Source organism: Cydia fagiglandana, chromosome 26, assembly GCF_963556715.1.
Source record: "Cydia fagiglandana chromosome 26, ilCydFagi1.1, whole genome shotgun sequence".
Lineage (NCBI taxonomy): Eukaryota > Metazoa > Arthropoda > Insecta > Lepidoptera > Tortricidae > Cydia > Cydia fagiglandana.
In genome coordinates, this window is record NC_085957.1 from 2469560 (window position 1) to 2484720 (window position 15161).

The following is a 15161-nucleotide window of genomic DNA, read 5'->3' on the forward strand; positions in this document are numbered from 1 at the left end:
AATGTTTGTATGGGCATTGGGCAAGCCAAAGCGTGCGATTTTGATTCTTATTCCCTACGCATAAGTTTCTAAATATTTGGGCAATAAATATGTTATCTGTCCCTATTGTAATGGGTACGTATTTGTATACAACAATTGTGGCAAATACAAGTATGGTTTGGGCACTTGCAACACTTCATGATAATATACCTATATTACCTATGCGTGCCTATGCTCAAGTAATAAGTAGTAAGATAAAATCCCACCAAAAACATTCTGTAAAAAACTAGCCAAGTCTCGATGGAGCTGCTTGTTTATCTCTAAAAAGTAATGAAATCTAGACAAAGTCGTGCCAAGTCTAAAGTTCCTTACTGCGATTTCTTTATTATTATAGTTAATGTTGTGTGACTTGGCCGTTGAAGGGTACACAAGGGTACAAAACCAGGTGCTCCATGACACCATTGCACCAATCTGTCGCCAGAACCGCTACCCATTGACGATGGAAAATTGCCACTTTGAAAACGTTGATTCAATAACCAGTCAATTGTAGGCTTGATAAAGCTGCGTATTTCAATAATACTTATGTATGGGCGAGCCTGAAACAAACACTTCTTTTTGGTGCAATGGCAGATTGGTGCAATGGTGTCATGGAGCACCTGGTTTTGTACCCTTGTGTACCCTTCAACGGCCAAGTCACACAACATTAACTATAATAATAAAGAAATCGCAGTAAGGAACTTTAGACTTGGCACGACTTTGTCTAGATTTCATTACTTTTTAGAGATAAACAAGCAGCTCCATCGAGACTTGGCTAGTTTTTTACAGAATGTTTTTGGTGGGATTTCACTTCTTTTTGTAGAAACGTGGGCATATTGATTTATTTTATTAGATTTTCTTATTTAACACATTTTTTTTCTTTTTAGGAGTAGTTTTTTTATTATCACAAATCTTTCTTTTCTTTTTTTCCGGTTCTGATTCTTGTACAGTAGCAACAGTTTTTCGTATTGCCCATTCGCGTTCATTATTTATTCTTTTAGACGGTTTAGACGGTTTAATTTCTGAAAGATCGGCGCGGTATTTACGCCGGTTGTATTCGGTGATCGCTGAAGCTTGAGCTTTTATACTCTTGAAGTCAACATTTATGAGGTGCACCCCATGAAGATTGGTTACTCGTGAAAGCGCCACGTAGGCTTGGCTCACATCGTACATCGTAGTGTACCTTTACTTTACTTTACCTACTATTTGTAGGAACTGCAACAGTAACTTTGTAATATCATATATTTATATGGGATTACAAACTTACTTATGCAGTTCTTAGATCTTTAAAACGTGACTGATATTGCAATATTTTTAGGTTTTCCCTTTATGTGGCCATTAAACCCTTACTCTGTACCAAATTTCAGCTCTCTGAGTTTATGGGAAGTACTAGTTCTATTCTGATGATCATGAGTGAGTTTCATAAATGCGAAACTTTGCTTTCGCTTAAGAGCGCTCTTACAAGAAAAGTCGAAATAATGCAAAATTGATGATACTAGTCGACGAAATTCAGGACTTTGTGCTCATTATTAGAAACAATGAGTACTTGTTCCAGTAAAAGCGTCTTCTTATCTTTTTAAATATCGTTGTAAATATTAGAAAAAGGACTTATTAAATTAGTAATGAATTTTTTTCTGATGGTCGTTTCCGAAAAACCGCGTGAAGCACTGAACGGCAAGCTCTTATTTGGAAATGTTGAGAAGTTTACTCTGCTAAACCTGGCTATTTTGTATTACTAATACCCTGTACTTTAGGCATATCAAACGATATTTTTCCTACATACCTTTGAGAAAGAGAAAATCAAAGTAAAACGAACTCAATTTTCTCTCCGAAACAAGTGTCAATTTCTACGAAAATCTACTTAATATCGAAGTCATTTTCATACTCAAGCAATCTGCAACGTTTGCTTATACTGTTGGTATACATTAGTGTTTATGAAATTTTACTATAATTTTTTGGCAATTTTTTGAAAACTACTCTATATTACCGATGACGCGCGCTCGCCAGCTCAGTGCCGCGGCAGAGCTTGTACAGGCAGGACGTGTGTCGGTCGGCTCCGCACATTTTCAACGGCGACGACGAGGTTTTTTATCATTGTGTGCGGCGGGCACCGTGTAAAACGCTATACTGTGTGCGTGTAAACCGCAACGAGAGACTTTGATCCTAGCACTGTTTTTATAGTATTATAATTTATAATGGTACAGTTTAATAAACTACCGGACAGGATTAAAAATATTTGAAACGACCTGACATTCTATACGAGTATGTATTTATTTGACTCAAGATAGTACTCAGGATCTGATGATGGAGCCGGAAGGTGGTCACCGGTACCAATCAACCATGCAACTAAACCACTTCGTGTTTAGGCTCGTTTTATTCGTCTTAACAAGCTCTTTGACACAAAATAGTACTCAGGGTCTGATGATGGAGCCGGAAGGTGGTCACCGGTACTAATCAACCATGCAACTAAACCATTTCGTGTTTGGGCTCATTTGATTCGTCTCAACAAGATCTTTGACACAAGATAGTACACAGGGTCTGATGATGGAGCTGGAAGGTGGTCACCGGTACCAATCAACCATGCAACTAAACCACTTCGTGTGTAGGCTCGTTTTATTCGTCTCAACAAGATCTTTGACACAAGATAGTACTCAGGGTCTGACGATGGAGCCGGAATGTGGTCACCGGTACTAATCAACCATGCAACTAAACCATTTCGTGTTTGGGCTCGTTTGATTCGTCTCAACAAGATCTTTAACACAAGATAGTACTCAGGGTCTGATGATGGAGCCGGAAGGTGGTCACCGGTACCAATCAACCATGCAACTAAACCACTTCGTGTTTGGGCTCGTTTGATTCGTCTCAACAAGATCTTTGGCACAAGATAGTACTCAGGGTCTGATGATGGAGCCGGAAGGTGGTCACCGGTACCAAACAACCATGCAACTAAACCACTTCGTGTTTAGGCTCGTTTTATTCGTCTCAACAAGATCTTTGACACAAGATAGTACTCAGGGTCTGATGATGGAGCCGGAAGGTGGTCACCGGTACTAATCAACCATGCAACTAAACCATTTCGTGTTTGGGCTCATTTGATTCGTCTCAACAAGATCTTTGACACAAGATAGTACACAGGGTCTGATAATGGAGCTGGAAGGTGGTCACCGGTACCAATCAACCATGCAACTAAACCACTTTGTGTTTAGGCTCGTTTTATTCGTCTTAACAAGATCTTTGACACAAAATAGTACTCAGGGTCTGATGATGGAGCCGGAAGGTGGTCACCGGTACTAATCAACCATGCACCTAAACCATTTCGTGTTTGGGCTCGTTTGATTCGTCTCAACAAGATCTTTGACACAAGATAGTACTCAGGGTCTGATGATGGAGCTGGACTGTGGCCACGGGTACCAGTCTACCATGTAACTGAACCACTTCGTGTTTGGGCTCGTTTGATTCGTCGCAACAAGATCTTTGACACAAGATACTACTCAGGGTCTGATGATGGAGCTTGAAGGTGGCGACGGGTACAGTCTATCACATAACTGAACCACTTCGTGTTTGGGCTTCGTGTTTGGTTTATCACCTAGTGTCAAAGATCTTGTTGAGACGAATCAAACGAGCCTAAACACGAAGTGGTTTAGTTGCATGGTTGATTGGTACCGGTGACCACCTTCCAGCTCCATCATCAGACTCTGAGTATCACCTAGGGGTACACTACACAATTCCGAAATATTTTATGCCGAATTTTAGAATATCGAATTTTATTATTCCGATTTTTAAATGCTCGATCCATCATAATTCCGAATGTCGTAATTACCGAACGATGAAAATCACGAAGTTTTATATTTCCGAATAGCAAAACCGCCGATTTTTTTTAATTCCGAACCACATAATTCCGAATATTACAATTCCGATAGTGAAAAATACCGAATTTAACATTTACGATTGTTGAAATCACGAATTCCGAATTGTCATTATTCCGAAATTTTGAATTCCGATTTGACGTGATTCCGATTTTTTAAATTCCGAATAACGAAATTCCGAATTTGTTCATAATAAATAATGGTACCTACGTCGTTAAAGTAAGCAGAAATACCTTTTAAAATTTCTTATTTTACATAATATTATAAGAGTTACTCACAAACACAATTTTTCAACATAATTATGTATGTTTCTACATAATTGTGTATGTAGTTAGTTCTGTTTCTGAAAACACTTCTTTTCTGTGGGGGGTTACAGTTCTAACCTAACCTAACCCGCTTTTCTAGGAGCGGTTAGTTTCTGTAAAGGTCGCAGTTCTAACATAACCCAACCCATTTTTCTAGTAGCAGCTGGTTTCTGTAAAGGTCACAGTTCTAACCTAACCTAACCCACTTTTCTAGCAACAGTTGGTTTCTGTAAAGGTCGCAGTTCTAACCTAACCTAACCCATTTTTCTAGTAGCAGTTGGCTTCCGTGAGGGTCGCAGTTCTAACCTAACCTAACCCACTTTTCTAGTAGCAGTTGGTTTCTGTGAAGATCACAGTTCTAACCTAACCTAACCCACTTTTCTAGCAACGGTTGGTTCCTGTAAAGGTCGCAGTTCTAACCTAACCTAACCCACTTTTCCAGTAGCAGTTGGTTTCTGTAAAGGTCGCAGTTCTAACCTAACCTAACCAATTTTTCTAGTAGCAGTTGGTTTCTGTGAAGGTCGCAGTTCTAACCTAACCTAACCCACTTTTCTAGCAACAGTTGATTTCTGTAAAGGTCGCAGTTCTAACCTAACCTAACCCACTTTTCCAGTAGCAGTTGGTTTCTGTAAAGGTCGCAGTTCTAAACTTACCCATTTTTCTAGTAGCAGTTGGTTTCTGTAAAGGTCGCAGTTCTAACCTAACCTAACCGATTTTTCTAGTAGCAGTTGGTTTCTGTGAAGGTCGCAGTTCTAACCTAACCTAACCCACTTTTCTAGCAACAGTTAGTTTCTGTAAAGGTCGCAGTTCTAACCTAACCTAACCCACTTTTCCAGTAGCAGTTGGTTTCTGTAAGAGCAGTTTTAAACTTACCCATTTTTCTAGTAGCAGTTGGTTTCTGTAAAGGTCGTAGTTCTAACCTAACCCACTTTTCCAGTAGCAGTTGGTTTCTGTAAAGGTCGCAGTTCTAACCTAACCTAGCCCAATTTTCTAGTAGCAGTTGGTTTCTGTAAAGAACGCAGTTCTAACCTAACCTAACCCACTTTTCTGGCAACAGTTCGTTTTCTTGGGGGTTGCAGTTCTAACCTAACCTAACCCACTTTACAGACAACCGTTCGTTTTCTTGGGGGACGCAGTTTTAACTTAACCTAACCCACTTTTCTGGCAACAGTTTGTTTTCGTGAGGTCGCAGTTCTAACCTAACCTAACCCACTTTTCTGGCAACAGTTTGATTTCGTCGGGTTGCAGTTCTAACCTAACCTGAGCCACTTTTCTGGCAACAGTTGCTCCGCAACTGCTCCGGCGCTGCGGGCATAGCAGCCTCTTGGCCCTTGCGTAGCAAAGCGCAGGCACTAATGCTCGCCTCAGCCGCTTCGGCTGCTCTGCGCTTTGCTACAGCGGGCGTGCTTCCCCTCCGCGCCTCTGGCTTTTTATACACTCTAGGGGTAGGACAGACAAGACGACGTAGATAGTGGGGTGCTCCGATTCGGATTTTAGTTAGTGAGACTTAAAAAAATGTGAGTGTTAAAAAAATCTTATTTTGAAAATCACGAATTTCATTATTCCGAATTCACAAAAGATCGAATTTCTGAATACCGAATTACTTTATTTCCGATCGGTCAATGATTTTTCGGAATAGACAAATTCGGGAAAAATATTTTCGGATTTTTCTAAATCGGAATTTTAAGCTTTCGTCCATATGAAAATCGGATTTTAAGTTTTCGGAAATAACAGAGTCGTGATTTTGTTCTTTCGTGGTTTTCAAAGTCGTAATTTCGATATTTCGGTCATGTAAAAAATCGGGATTATGAAAATCGAGGTTATGAAAGTCGGAAAAACGTATTTCGGAATATTTGGGTGTTCCCATCACCTAGTGTCAAAGATCTTGTTGAGACTAATCAAACGAGCCTACAGTCCGTTTTTTTTAGCATTAGAAAGAACTTCGCAGAAGTAAGCTTGTGGTTCCAAATCCGACACTTTTAGCTGTAATAATTTGAAGTAAATTGTATGTATTGACCATGCTACATTAGATAATTCAATAATTATTAACAATTAAAGAGCCTGATAAAAACTGCACGCTTGCTTCTGTGGAGTTCTTTCTAATGCTAAAAAAAACGAACTATAAACATGAAGTGGTTTAGTTGCATGGTTGATTGGTACCGGTGACCACCTTCCGGCTCCATCATCAGACTCTGAGTATCACCTAGTGTCAAAGATCTTGTTGAGACTAGTCAAACGAGCCTAAACATGAAGTGGTTTAGTTGCATGGTTGATTGGTACCGGTAACCAACTTCCAGCTCCATCATCAGACTCTGAGTATCACCTATATAGTGTCAAAGATCTTGTTGAGATGAATAAAACGAGCCTAAACACGATGTGGTTTAGTTTTATGGTTGATTGGTAATGGTGACCACCTTCCAGCTCCATCATCAGACCCTGAGTACTGTCTTGTGTCAAAGATCTTGTTGAGATGAATCAAACGAGCCCAAACACGAAATTGTTTAGTTACATGAGAGACTGGTACCCGTGGCCACCTTCCAGCTCCATCATCAGACCCTGTGTATCTTCAGTGTCAAAGATCTTGTTGAGACGAAACAAACGAGCCCAAACACGAAGTGGTTTAGTTACATGATAGACTGGTACCCGTACCACCTTCCAGCTCCATCATCAGACCCTGTGTATCTTCAGTTTCTTGTAACTTGTTTCTTGTAAATAAGCGAGTACCTATAATTTATTTCGAGTAATATACGTTCATAAGTACGAGTATGGGGCTATTCATAAATTACGTCGTTTCAAATGGGAGGAGGGGGGGGGGTCTGGACATCGGATGATGGTAGCATGACGTAGGAGGAAACAGAGTCATCCGAAGCATGATTTTTGGATGATTTGAGGGATGGGGGGTCAAAAATAGATTACGTAATTTATGAACAGCCCCTATGTACATTTGCACTGCATTTAGTATTTTCGTACTTACCAAATAACAGTTTTAGGACTTTATAAGTTAAGTACAGTTAGTGTTGTTATGGTTGATTTCAATATGCTTCGCGAAGGATCAAGCATGTTTAATCCATCATTGTAGTGCGAGTGTGGTAGAAGGGATCGGAATACTGAGCTCGCACGGCCTGCCGCAGCGCGTAAAATACCTAAACTCGCTCAACCCCGAAATGTAATAGCACTCTTAACTTCGGAAATAAATGACCTACAGACTTGAAATTTTGGATTTTAAGTATGTGATTATAGCTTACTGGATGACCAAAATTTCTGCGTTCTGGTCTTATCCAGAGGTTCTCAAATATGGGCCTGAAAATGCGGCGAAATGGTTCCAGTAAAGTATGGTACGGCAGTGTTTGCTTCGCGCTCGACTTGGCGGGGGCACTGCCGTGCCCCCCGATTAGTGGGTAAAAGTTTCACATAATATAAAACTTTTACTTGCCCTAATTGCTTTCCTTTTCCAATGATATAAATGCAAAGAGTAACTCTGTCCGTCTGTTGCTTACCTCTTCATGCTTAAACTGCTGAACCAATTTAGATAACATTTGGTATGGAGATAGTTTGAGGCCCGGGAAAGGACATAGGGTAGTTTTTAGCCCTATACCTCGTTTTTTTAGCATTAGAAATTAGGTAAACAATCTTGATGGTGGTGTCTTTTAATTGAAAAACTCATTTTAAAAATAAGTTACGGCAAATATGTAACAATTATGAATCTAATACAATCATTTATATTCTTCTGCTTTCATAAATATTTCCGCTCAATTGTAAAACATGCTGTGTACACTTGTTTTGGATCTCGTGCTAGATTTAAGACATAATGTGCAAATATATTACCCATGATATTGTACGATGTCTGTTTAGTGTACCTAATAAAGTAAAATAAAATGATAGTTACTGATTTTTAATAAGCGTTTTTCAATTAAAAGACATGCCAAAATCGCTTACCTTCTTCCAAGTTCTTTCTAATGCTAAAAAAAACGAACTATAGCTAAGTATAATTATATTGGCATTTTCTTTTTTTTTTGACATTGTTTTATTTATAAATTTTATGTTCTTTTATGTTTTAATTTATTTCTTTCTTTTAGTGAAAGCCTTTGTTTTATCCTTTTGTGTAAAATACTGTGTCTTTTTCTTTAAGAATATAAGAATATAAATATAAATATATCTAATCTAATCTATCAACCATCATCAACTATTCGTTGTTATTCCATACAGATCGAGTTGCAGAAAGAAGTTAGTAAGTAAATAAAAATTATAAATATTCCCAATATCCGATTCCCATACAAGCCAAGAATAATATTAGTTGTTGCTTGCTGCGATGATGCCAAGTCAAGATTAAGGTTCATCTTAAACCTGTACAAACAAAATCTGTTTGTTTGACATCATCTACATATATATATCATTTAAAACTTACGCGTTTTGAGCACATATTTAAAAAGCATATTTGGATTCCATGGGGTCCCAGCGTGCACAAATTGTTCGCAGAAATAGCAGAGCATCTAGTTTATGTAACTGGTGACCAAAGAGCTGGCGGCTACCTCGCGCAGCAAGGACCAAGGACATTGGTCCAATGCCACAAGGGCCTATTTTAGATTAAGCTAGTTATTAATATTTAGTACCACTGTATACTTATATCTTGTATGGCCCTAAGGACTTCCAGCATTTAGTTTGAATACCAAACTTCACCAAAACTGACATTACAGAATCATTTCTACTATTTTTAGGGTTCCGTACCCTAAGGGTAAAACGGGACCCTATTACTAAGACTTCGCTGTCTGTCCGTCCGTCCGTCCGTCTGTCACCAGGCTGTATCTCACGAACCGTGATAGCTAGACAGTTGAAATTTTCACAGATGATGTATTTCTGTTGCCGCTATAACAACAAATACTAAAAACAGAATAAAATAAAGATTTAAATGGGGCTCCCATACAACAAACGTGATTTTTGACCAAAGTTAAGCAACGTCGGGAGGGGTCAGTACTTGGATGGGTGACCGTTTTTTTTTGCTTTTTGGTACGGAACCTTTCGTGCGCGAGTCCGACTCGCACTTGCCCGGTTTTTGCATGTTATTTATGTCCAAACTAAATGCATTTAATTCAAAATAAAGTTGTAAATCAACAACTTTCATTTAAACTCAGATTTCTAATTTTAGATACCTATGCTCTTTTGTTTTATTTTGGTAGTCCTACAGAATGTCAAGTGGTTTTTAAACTAAACAGATGCCAGACTCAGCGGCAGTAAAAACACAGGGTCAAAATGTCAAAACGCTATTAAAAAACAAGTGGGTCAAAATGCGATTGGCATTTCAAAATATTCATGATAAACACTCAAATTCGATTAAATAGTTCATTAGGTAAGTATTATTTGTTTTTCAAACCCGCTATAGTTTGTGCCATTTACAGCTGTATCTAAATCAGACAAACTAAGCAGAGTAACTTGAATAAAATTGATAAAGCGAAAGAAGGTGGTACACCAATACTCATAGATTTTAACACTATAACTTTGCCATTTACATCAATTACACTGTATCGAAAATCCGACACTTAAAAAGCTTGTAAAAATTACCAAATGACGTCACATTGCATTTAAAAGTAGGTCAGCACTCAGCACTAAACACACGGTTGCACTGAATTTCGAAGGCGGAACACGACACTGCCGCCATTGGCGAAACAGGAAATCACTAACTTTTTAATTTTCACATCGCGAGAGTGTTTTTCTAGTTATTTTGACTATTGTTTTTTTTTTTCGGAATAACTGTTGTTTTATTTATTTTGGTGACGTAGCACGACTGCGCGGCGGGCGGCGCGGCGCTGTATGGCGCATTCCGGTTTGGTGGGGTTGCCAGGTCAAAGGTTCAAATTTACACGAGTTTCACTGAATAATTATGATATCAAAAGTCTGCTGTTTTAACTTGTTTATCAAATAAAAAAACCTTGTTTTTCTTAACTCACTTATTTAGACCATTGGAGTGGCAAAATATCGTGAAACAGTCGACTATGTCAAATAAATTTGAATTTTTTATCATACCAAGAACTCAAAATTAAAAATAATATATACGCTTTCTACCTGAAGGATAATGACATTGCCTCTTGTTACCCTTGTCAGGCTTGTCATCGTGGTCTGCGGTGTATGTTTACGTTTAAACAAGGAGAAAACAATCTTATGTTACTACCGTTTTTAGGGTTCCGTACCCAATGATATAAATGGGACCCTATTACTAAGACTCCGCTGTCCGTCTGTCTGTCTGGCACCTGACTGTATCTCATGAGATACAGTTAATGAATCGTGATGGCCGGTTTTTTAAATTATTTATAATAATAATCAAATTGTGTGGTAAAAAATGTTACTAGTCCGGTTTCCCAATGACCACCTTGCAACACTGAATCACAATTGTCAGATGGCGCCTACAGCGTTACTATAAGTTTTGAATACGATCTCACTCGTAAAAGGAATACTTGGTTATTGAAATATCGTTGCCAAAAGGATTAAGCGGGTTAATTTAAACCCTCGGATTAGTTGTAATGTTGAAAAAAATAAATAACTTAATAGGAGAGGTTCAAATTTTGATTGGTATATCAAATCACCAAAATAATTAATGAAAACTCATGAAGTATTTTCAATTTTCCCATAATTAAAAAAAATATATAACATCGCTTGTAGACTTCTCAGTTTAGATATTAACACACTGGTTGAGGTTAGTATTAATACGAGTAAAAGAAGAGAAACGTATTTACGTATTTACACATTTTAGAAATGCGACCTAGTACCGTAGTACCGCTTCGTTCGCAGGGTTGTGCATTATTGAGCATCGGGTAAATACGTATTACGTAATGTTGGCGCCATTTTTATTTCTGCCCAAATATGCGTTCGGTTTACATTTCAACAGTTTCGTGAGTTATGGGGTGCTTGCACTACTTGCCTGCGGTGCCAACTATTCCTACTTAATAGTTAGTTAGTTTTTAGGGTTCCGTACCCAAAGGGTAAAACGGGACCCTATTACTAAGACTTCGCTGTCCGTCCGTCCGTCTGTCCGTCTGTCTGTCACCAGGCTGTATCTCACGAACCGTGATAGCTAGACAGTTGAAATTTTCACAGATGATGTATTTCTGTTGCCGCTATAACAACAAATACTAAAAACAGAATAACATAAAGATTTAAGTGGGGCTCCCATACAGCAAACGTGACTTTTGACCAAAGTTAAGCAACGCCGGGCGTGGTCAGTACTTGGATGGGTGACCGTTTTCTTTTTGCATTTTTTTCCGTTTTTTTTTTGCTTTATGGTACGGAACCCTTCGTGCGCGAGTCCGACTCGCACTTGCCCGGTTTTTTTGGTGTAAGTGTATGGACCAAGGTCTGAAATAAATGATTTTTATTTTTATTTTATTTTTTTATTTTAATAAATGAGAAGCACTGAAATAGTTATTTACGATACAAGTGCGGAAAAGAGGAATTCGAAACGAGTGGCGAAAACACGACCGAAGGGAGCGGCGAAAACACGACCGAGGGGAGTGTTTTAAATCAACACGACTTGCGAATTACCTATTCGCACGTGTATCGTACAACGTTTTACGGTACATAATTATGGCCCTTTAAACTTTTGAAACGTACGCTTTTGAGCACGGAAAGTGCTCTTTAGTGCGGGACAGTAGGACCATACGTACTGTAAATACATGTTTTGGTGACACTAGCTATAATAGTATTACTAGACCAAGATAACTCTGCAGCGATGTTGATAGCACAGACTGCAAGTATTATTTATACGTCACAATTGTTAAAACACTTGCACAGTCTATGCTATTCTAATCGTTGCAGAGTTATCTTGGTCTAACTATAAACCTTATTATACTGGTATGGGAATTCCTGTACCTATATAAGGCGTAGGACGGTATAACAAATTAACAATATAGCTATTAGAAATTATAGTATTCTTAAATAGAGGAAATAATAAAGTTAAAAAACCCTTTACTAAAACAAGAAACATCCGTTCTAGAGCTATGATTTTACAGGCCGACATACAGACAGCCTAACAACTCGAGTTTACATCCATACCTTTAAGTAAATTTATAGCAGCTAATTAAAAAAAAAACAATTTAACCAAGACTTAATTAAAAATTGACAACCCTAACATTTGAAAATAGGCAAAGGAAACGAACTGGCCGAAAATAGCCGAGACACTCCGAAACATTCCGAGCGAAAAAAAAGATAATCCGACTTCCTGGACATTTATAGAATTTTATTTGATGTGGTCTATTAATTTATGGTCCATTATTTTAACATTGGATTGTTTTAAAAAGTTTGCGTTTGGCGGGAATATACTAAGGGCCTACCGCGAACCACGTTCGTTGCTTCCCTGTCACACTTACGTACGAATTTACAAGTGCGAGAGAGAGGAACCCTGAATAATTGCTCGGAGCAATTATGAGCCGAACGGAGCCGAGTTTGCCCGAAGTCAGGAGTGTCTCCCCACTGGTGTAGTGACGACAGTTTAAGCTCTGTGCACACCGTCTTGCGTGTGCGTGACGTTCGCGTGCGCTAAAATGTTGGAGCCGCACACGCACACGTCACGCAAGCGGTGTGCCGTCTCTCATAAGGATATGTATACTACAGGTCTGCACAGTGCACGCGCGAGTGCACGTCACGCACACGCAGCCGGTGTGCAAAGGCCCTTTAAAGTCGATATTGTCGATAAATCATAATTAATTTACCTCTTCTTGATGGCTGAGTGATGACCTGCTTCCCCAGTCTTCATAGGGCTCCCTGTCATCTGTAAAAAAAGATTTAATTCAGCGTCATACAACCAAGCTTACTTTCATGGCTCCTCTACACGTTGGGCAAACGCTCCGCCAACGCTTGGCCCATGAGTTGGCCGTGCCTTGGTCGGAACGCTCCTACACGTGGCCACGTATTCGTCATTTTTAATTTTAAAAACACAAAAAAGCATGAACGTCCATCCTCGTCCGCGTCCGAGCACGCACTGCCGATTGGGCCACGTGTAGATACTGTAGATGCGTACCGCAATCGCTTGGCCAATCCCTTTGATGTGCGGCCGAAAAACCGCGGCCAACTCATCGCCATCCCGCGCGCCAAAAGCCAACCGACACCAATACCCCCTCTACACGTTGTCCCAACATATTGGACCAATAGGTTGGGCCAACGTGTAGAGGAGCCATCAGACCTTTTCAAATTTTCATAATTACGGAATTTTCTGAGAAGAAGGTCTCCATTTCAACTCGGGCAAAAATGTTTTTTTATTTCCAGATGTTCTCCTCTCCTCTGTAGAGAATCAAACCAATTCTCGAGAATTTTTGTGTGCAGGTTCAGTAGTTACATATTTTTATATAGATTTGACCTGTCATTTCGTTTTAAACAAAATTATAACAGAAATCATTCCAACTACCAAAACCCTGGTATGGTTCTGATAGAACCCTAAATATTTAATAAGAGTTGTAAAAAGGACCCCGCAGCAAATATAGGGAAAAAGTGGTTTCAGTTTAAATCTCACGAAATTTTAGTATGATGTTAATTTGGCTCTCCTGATAATTTTTTTGTATGGGCACAACTCTCTCAGAAGTATACTTTCAGAAAAAAATCAAGTATATAATTTTCTATTTACGCGACATGTTTTCTAAAAGCGACATATTGTTATGACACGCACTGACGTTACTGACGTTATAGGTGCAGCCATCAACTAACTGTCAGGAGGACGAATTACGTAAAAATGGTTAACAAACACATATTTTGTATAAAACAATTACATTGATTATTTCTGAAAGTATACTTCTGTGAGAGTTGTGCCCATACAAAAAAATAATCAGGAGAGCCAAATTAACATCATACTAAAAATTCGTGAGATTTAACTGAAACCACTTTTTCCCTATATTTGCTGCGGGGTCCTTTATTCATGTAGACTATTTTTAGAGATATGTACATTAAACTACCTTCTGTCTGCGACTTTATCTGCATTGGGTGATGATAATGATTCATAAAAACTCCACCGCTGAACCGATTTCGATGAAATTTCGTATGGAAACAGTTTGAGCTCCGGGGAAGGACATAGGGTAATTTTTATCAATTATCATCATTCTAAACTCACAGTCATAATTCATAATTCTATTTCTCATATCTTTTCATGCACAGGACCCTGTGACCCCGTATAAATCTGTATTTTGTGTTGCTTAACTTCAAACTCGGATAAATGCATAGGATTTTACCCGAGTTTGAAGTTAAGTGCTGTAAACTAATACTTACAGTAGCTTGCATCACTGCTAGCCTCCATGCTTCTTCGTTGCATTTGCATATTTACTTATATAACATAATCTGAAACAAGAACTTAAAATTAAAGGTTTAACCAACATACATGACACCCAAACAGTGAGCGTCCATAAGCTACGGTAACAACCCATTGGAAAGGTTGTAAGCTTGTCTTAAAAAAATAAAGCAATAATTACAAAAATTTGATATAGTATGGCATAAAAATAGTACCTACTCATAAAATAAATTTAATTTAAACCTAGCACTTAGCTTGACTTTTAAGTTGGCTATTTCGACGAATGAAATATATTTCCAGGTAAAATAACTTTAAAATTCAGATAAGGCTAACTTTTAAGTACTTTTAAGTTTTAATCGCGGTCTTACTTATACGATTTTTTTTTACAAAACAACATAAAGATGCTTTGCAAAAGTACAAAGTTGAGTGAGTAACGATACGTAGGGCAGTTCTAAGCGTCTTCAATACCAATTTTTTTTTTTTACTTACTGTAATGTGTAAAAATAGCTCCTAATATGACCGCTCCCCGCCCTACTAAATATACACATGAACAACACTATATAAGGCTCGCATTTACATATAACTGCTACTAAATAACAAGAGGGCACTGAATAAGACACATTTAATTCATTATTCGCGATGTTTCAGTCAATTTTATCGCGAAAATGAAAGAGTTCATTGTACTTTGTGTTTACAACGTTACGTCAAATCGATGAA

At 38.5% G+C, this 15161-nt stretch overlaps 1 protein-coding gene across 1 annotated transcript in view; it reads right to left on the reverse strand.

Annotated features, from left to right (window-relative positions):
* The window catches only part of LOC134677585 (uncharacterized), a 51779-nt gene extending 41747 nt beyond the window's left edge, over nucleotides 1–10032 (reverse strand). Inside the window, exon 1 of the mRNA XM_063536063.1 lies at nucleotides 9743–10032. The gene's annotated coding sequence lies outside the window, so the exon portion shown is untranslated. The remainder of the gene's footprint in view (nucleotides 1–9742) is intronic.
* Nucleotides 10033–15161: the final 5129 nt, after the last annotated feature.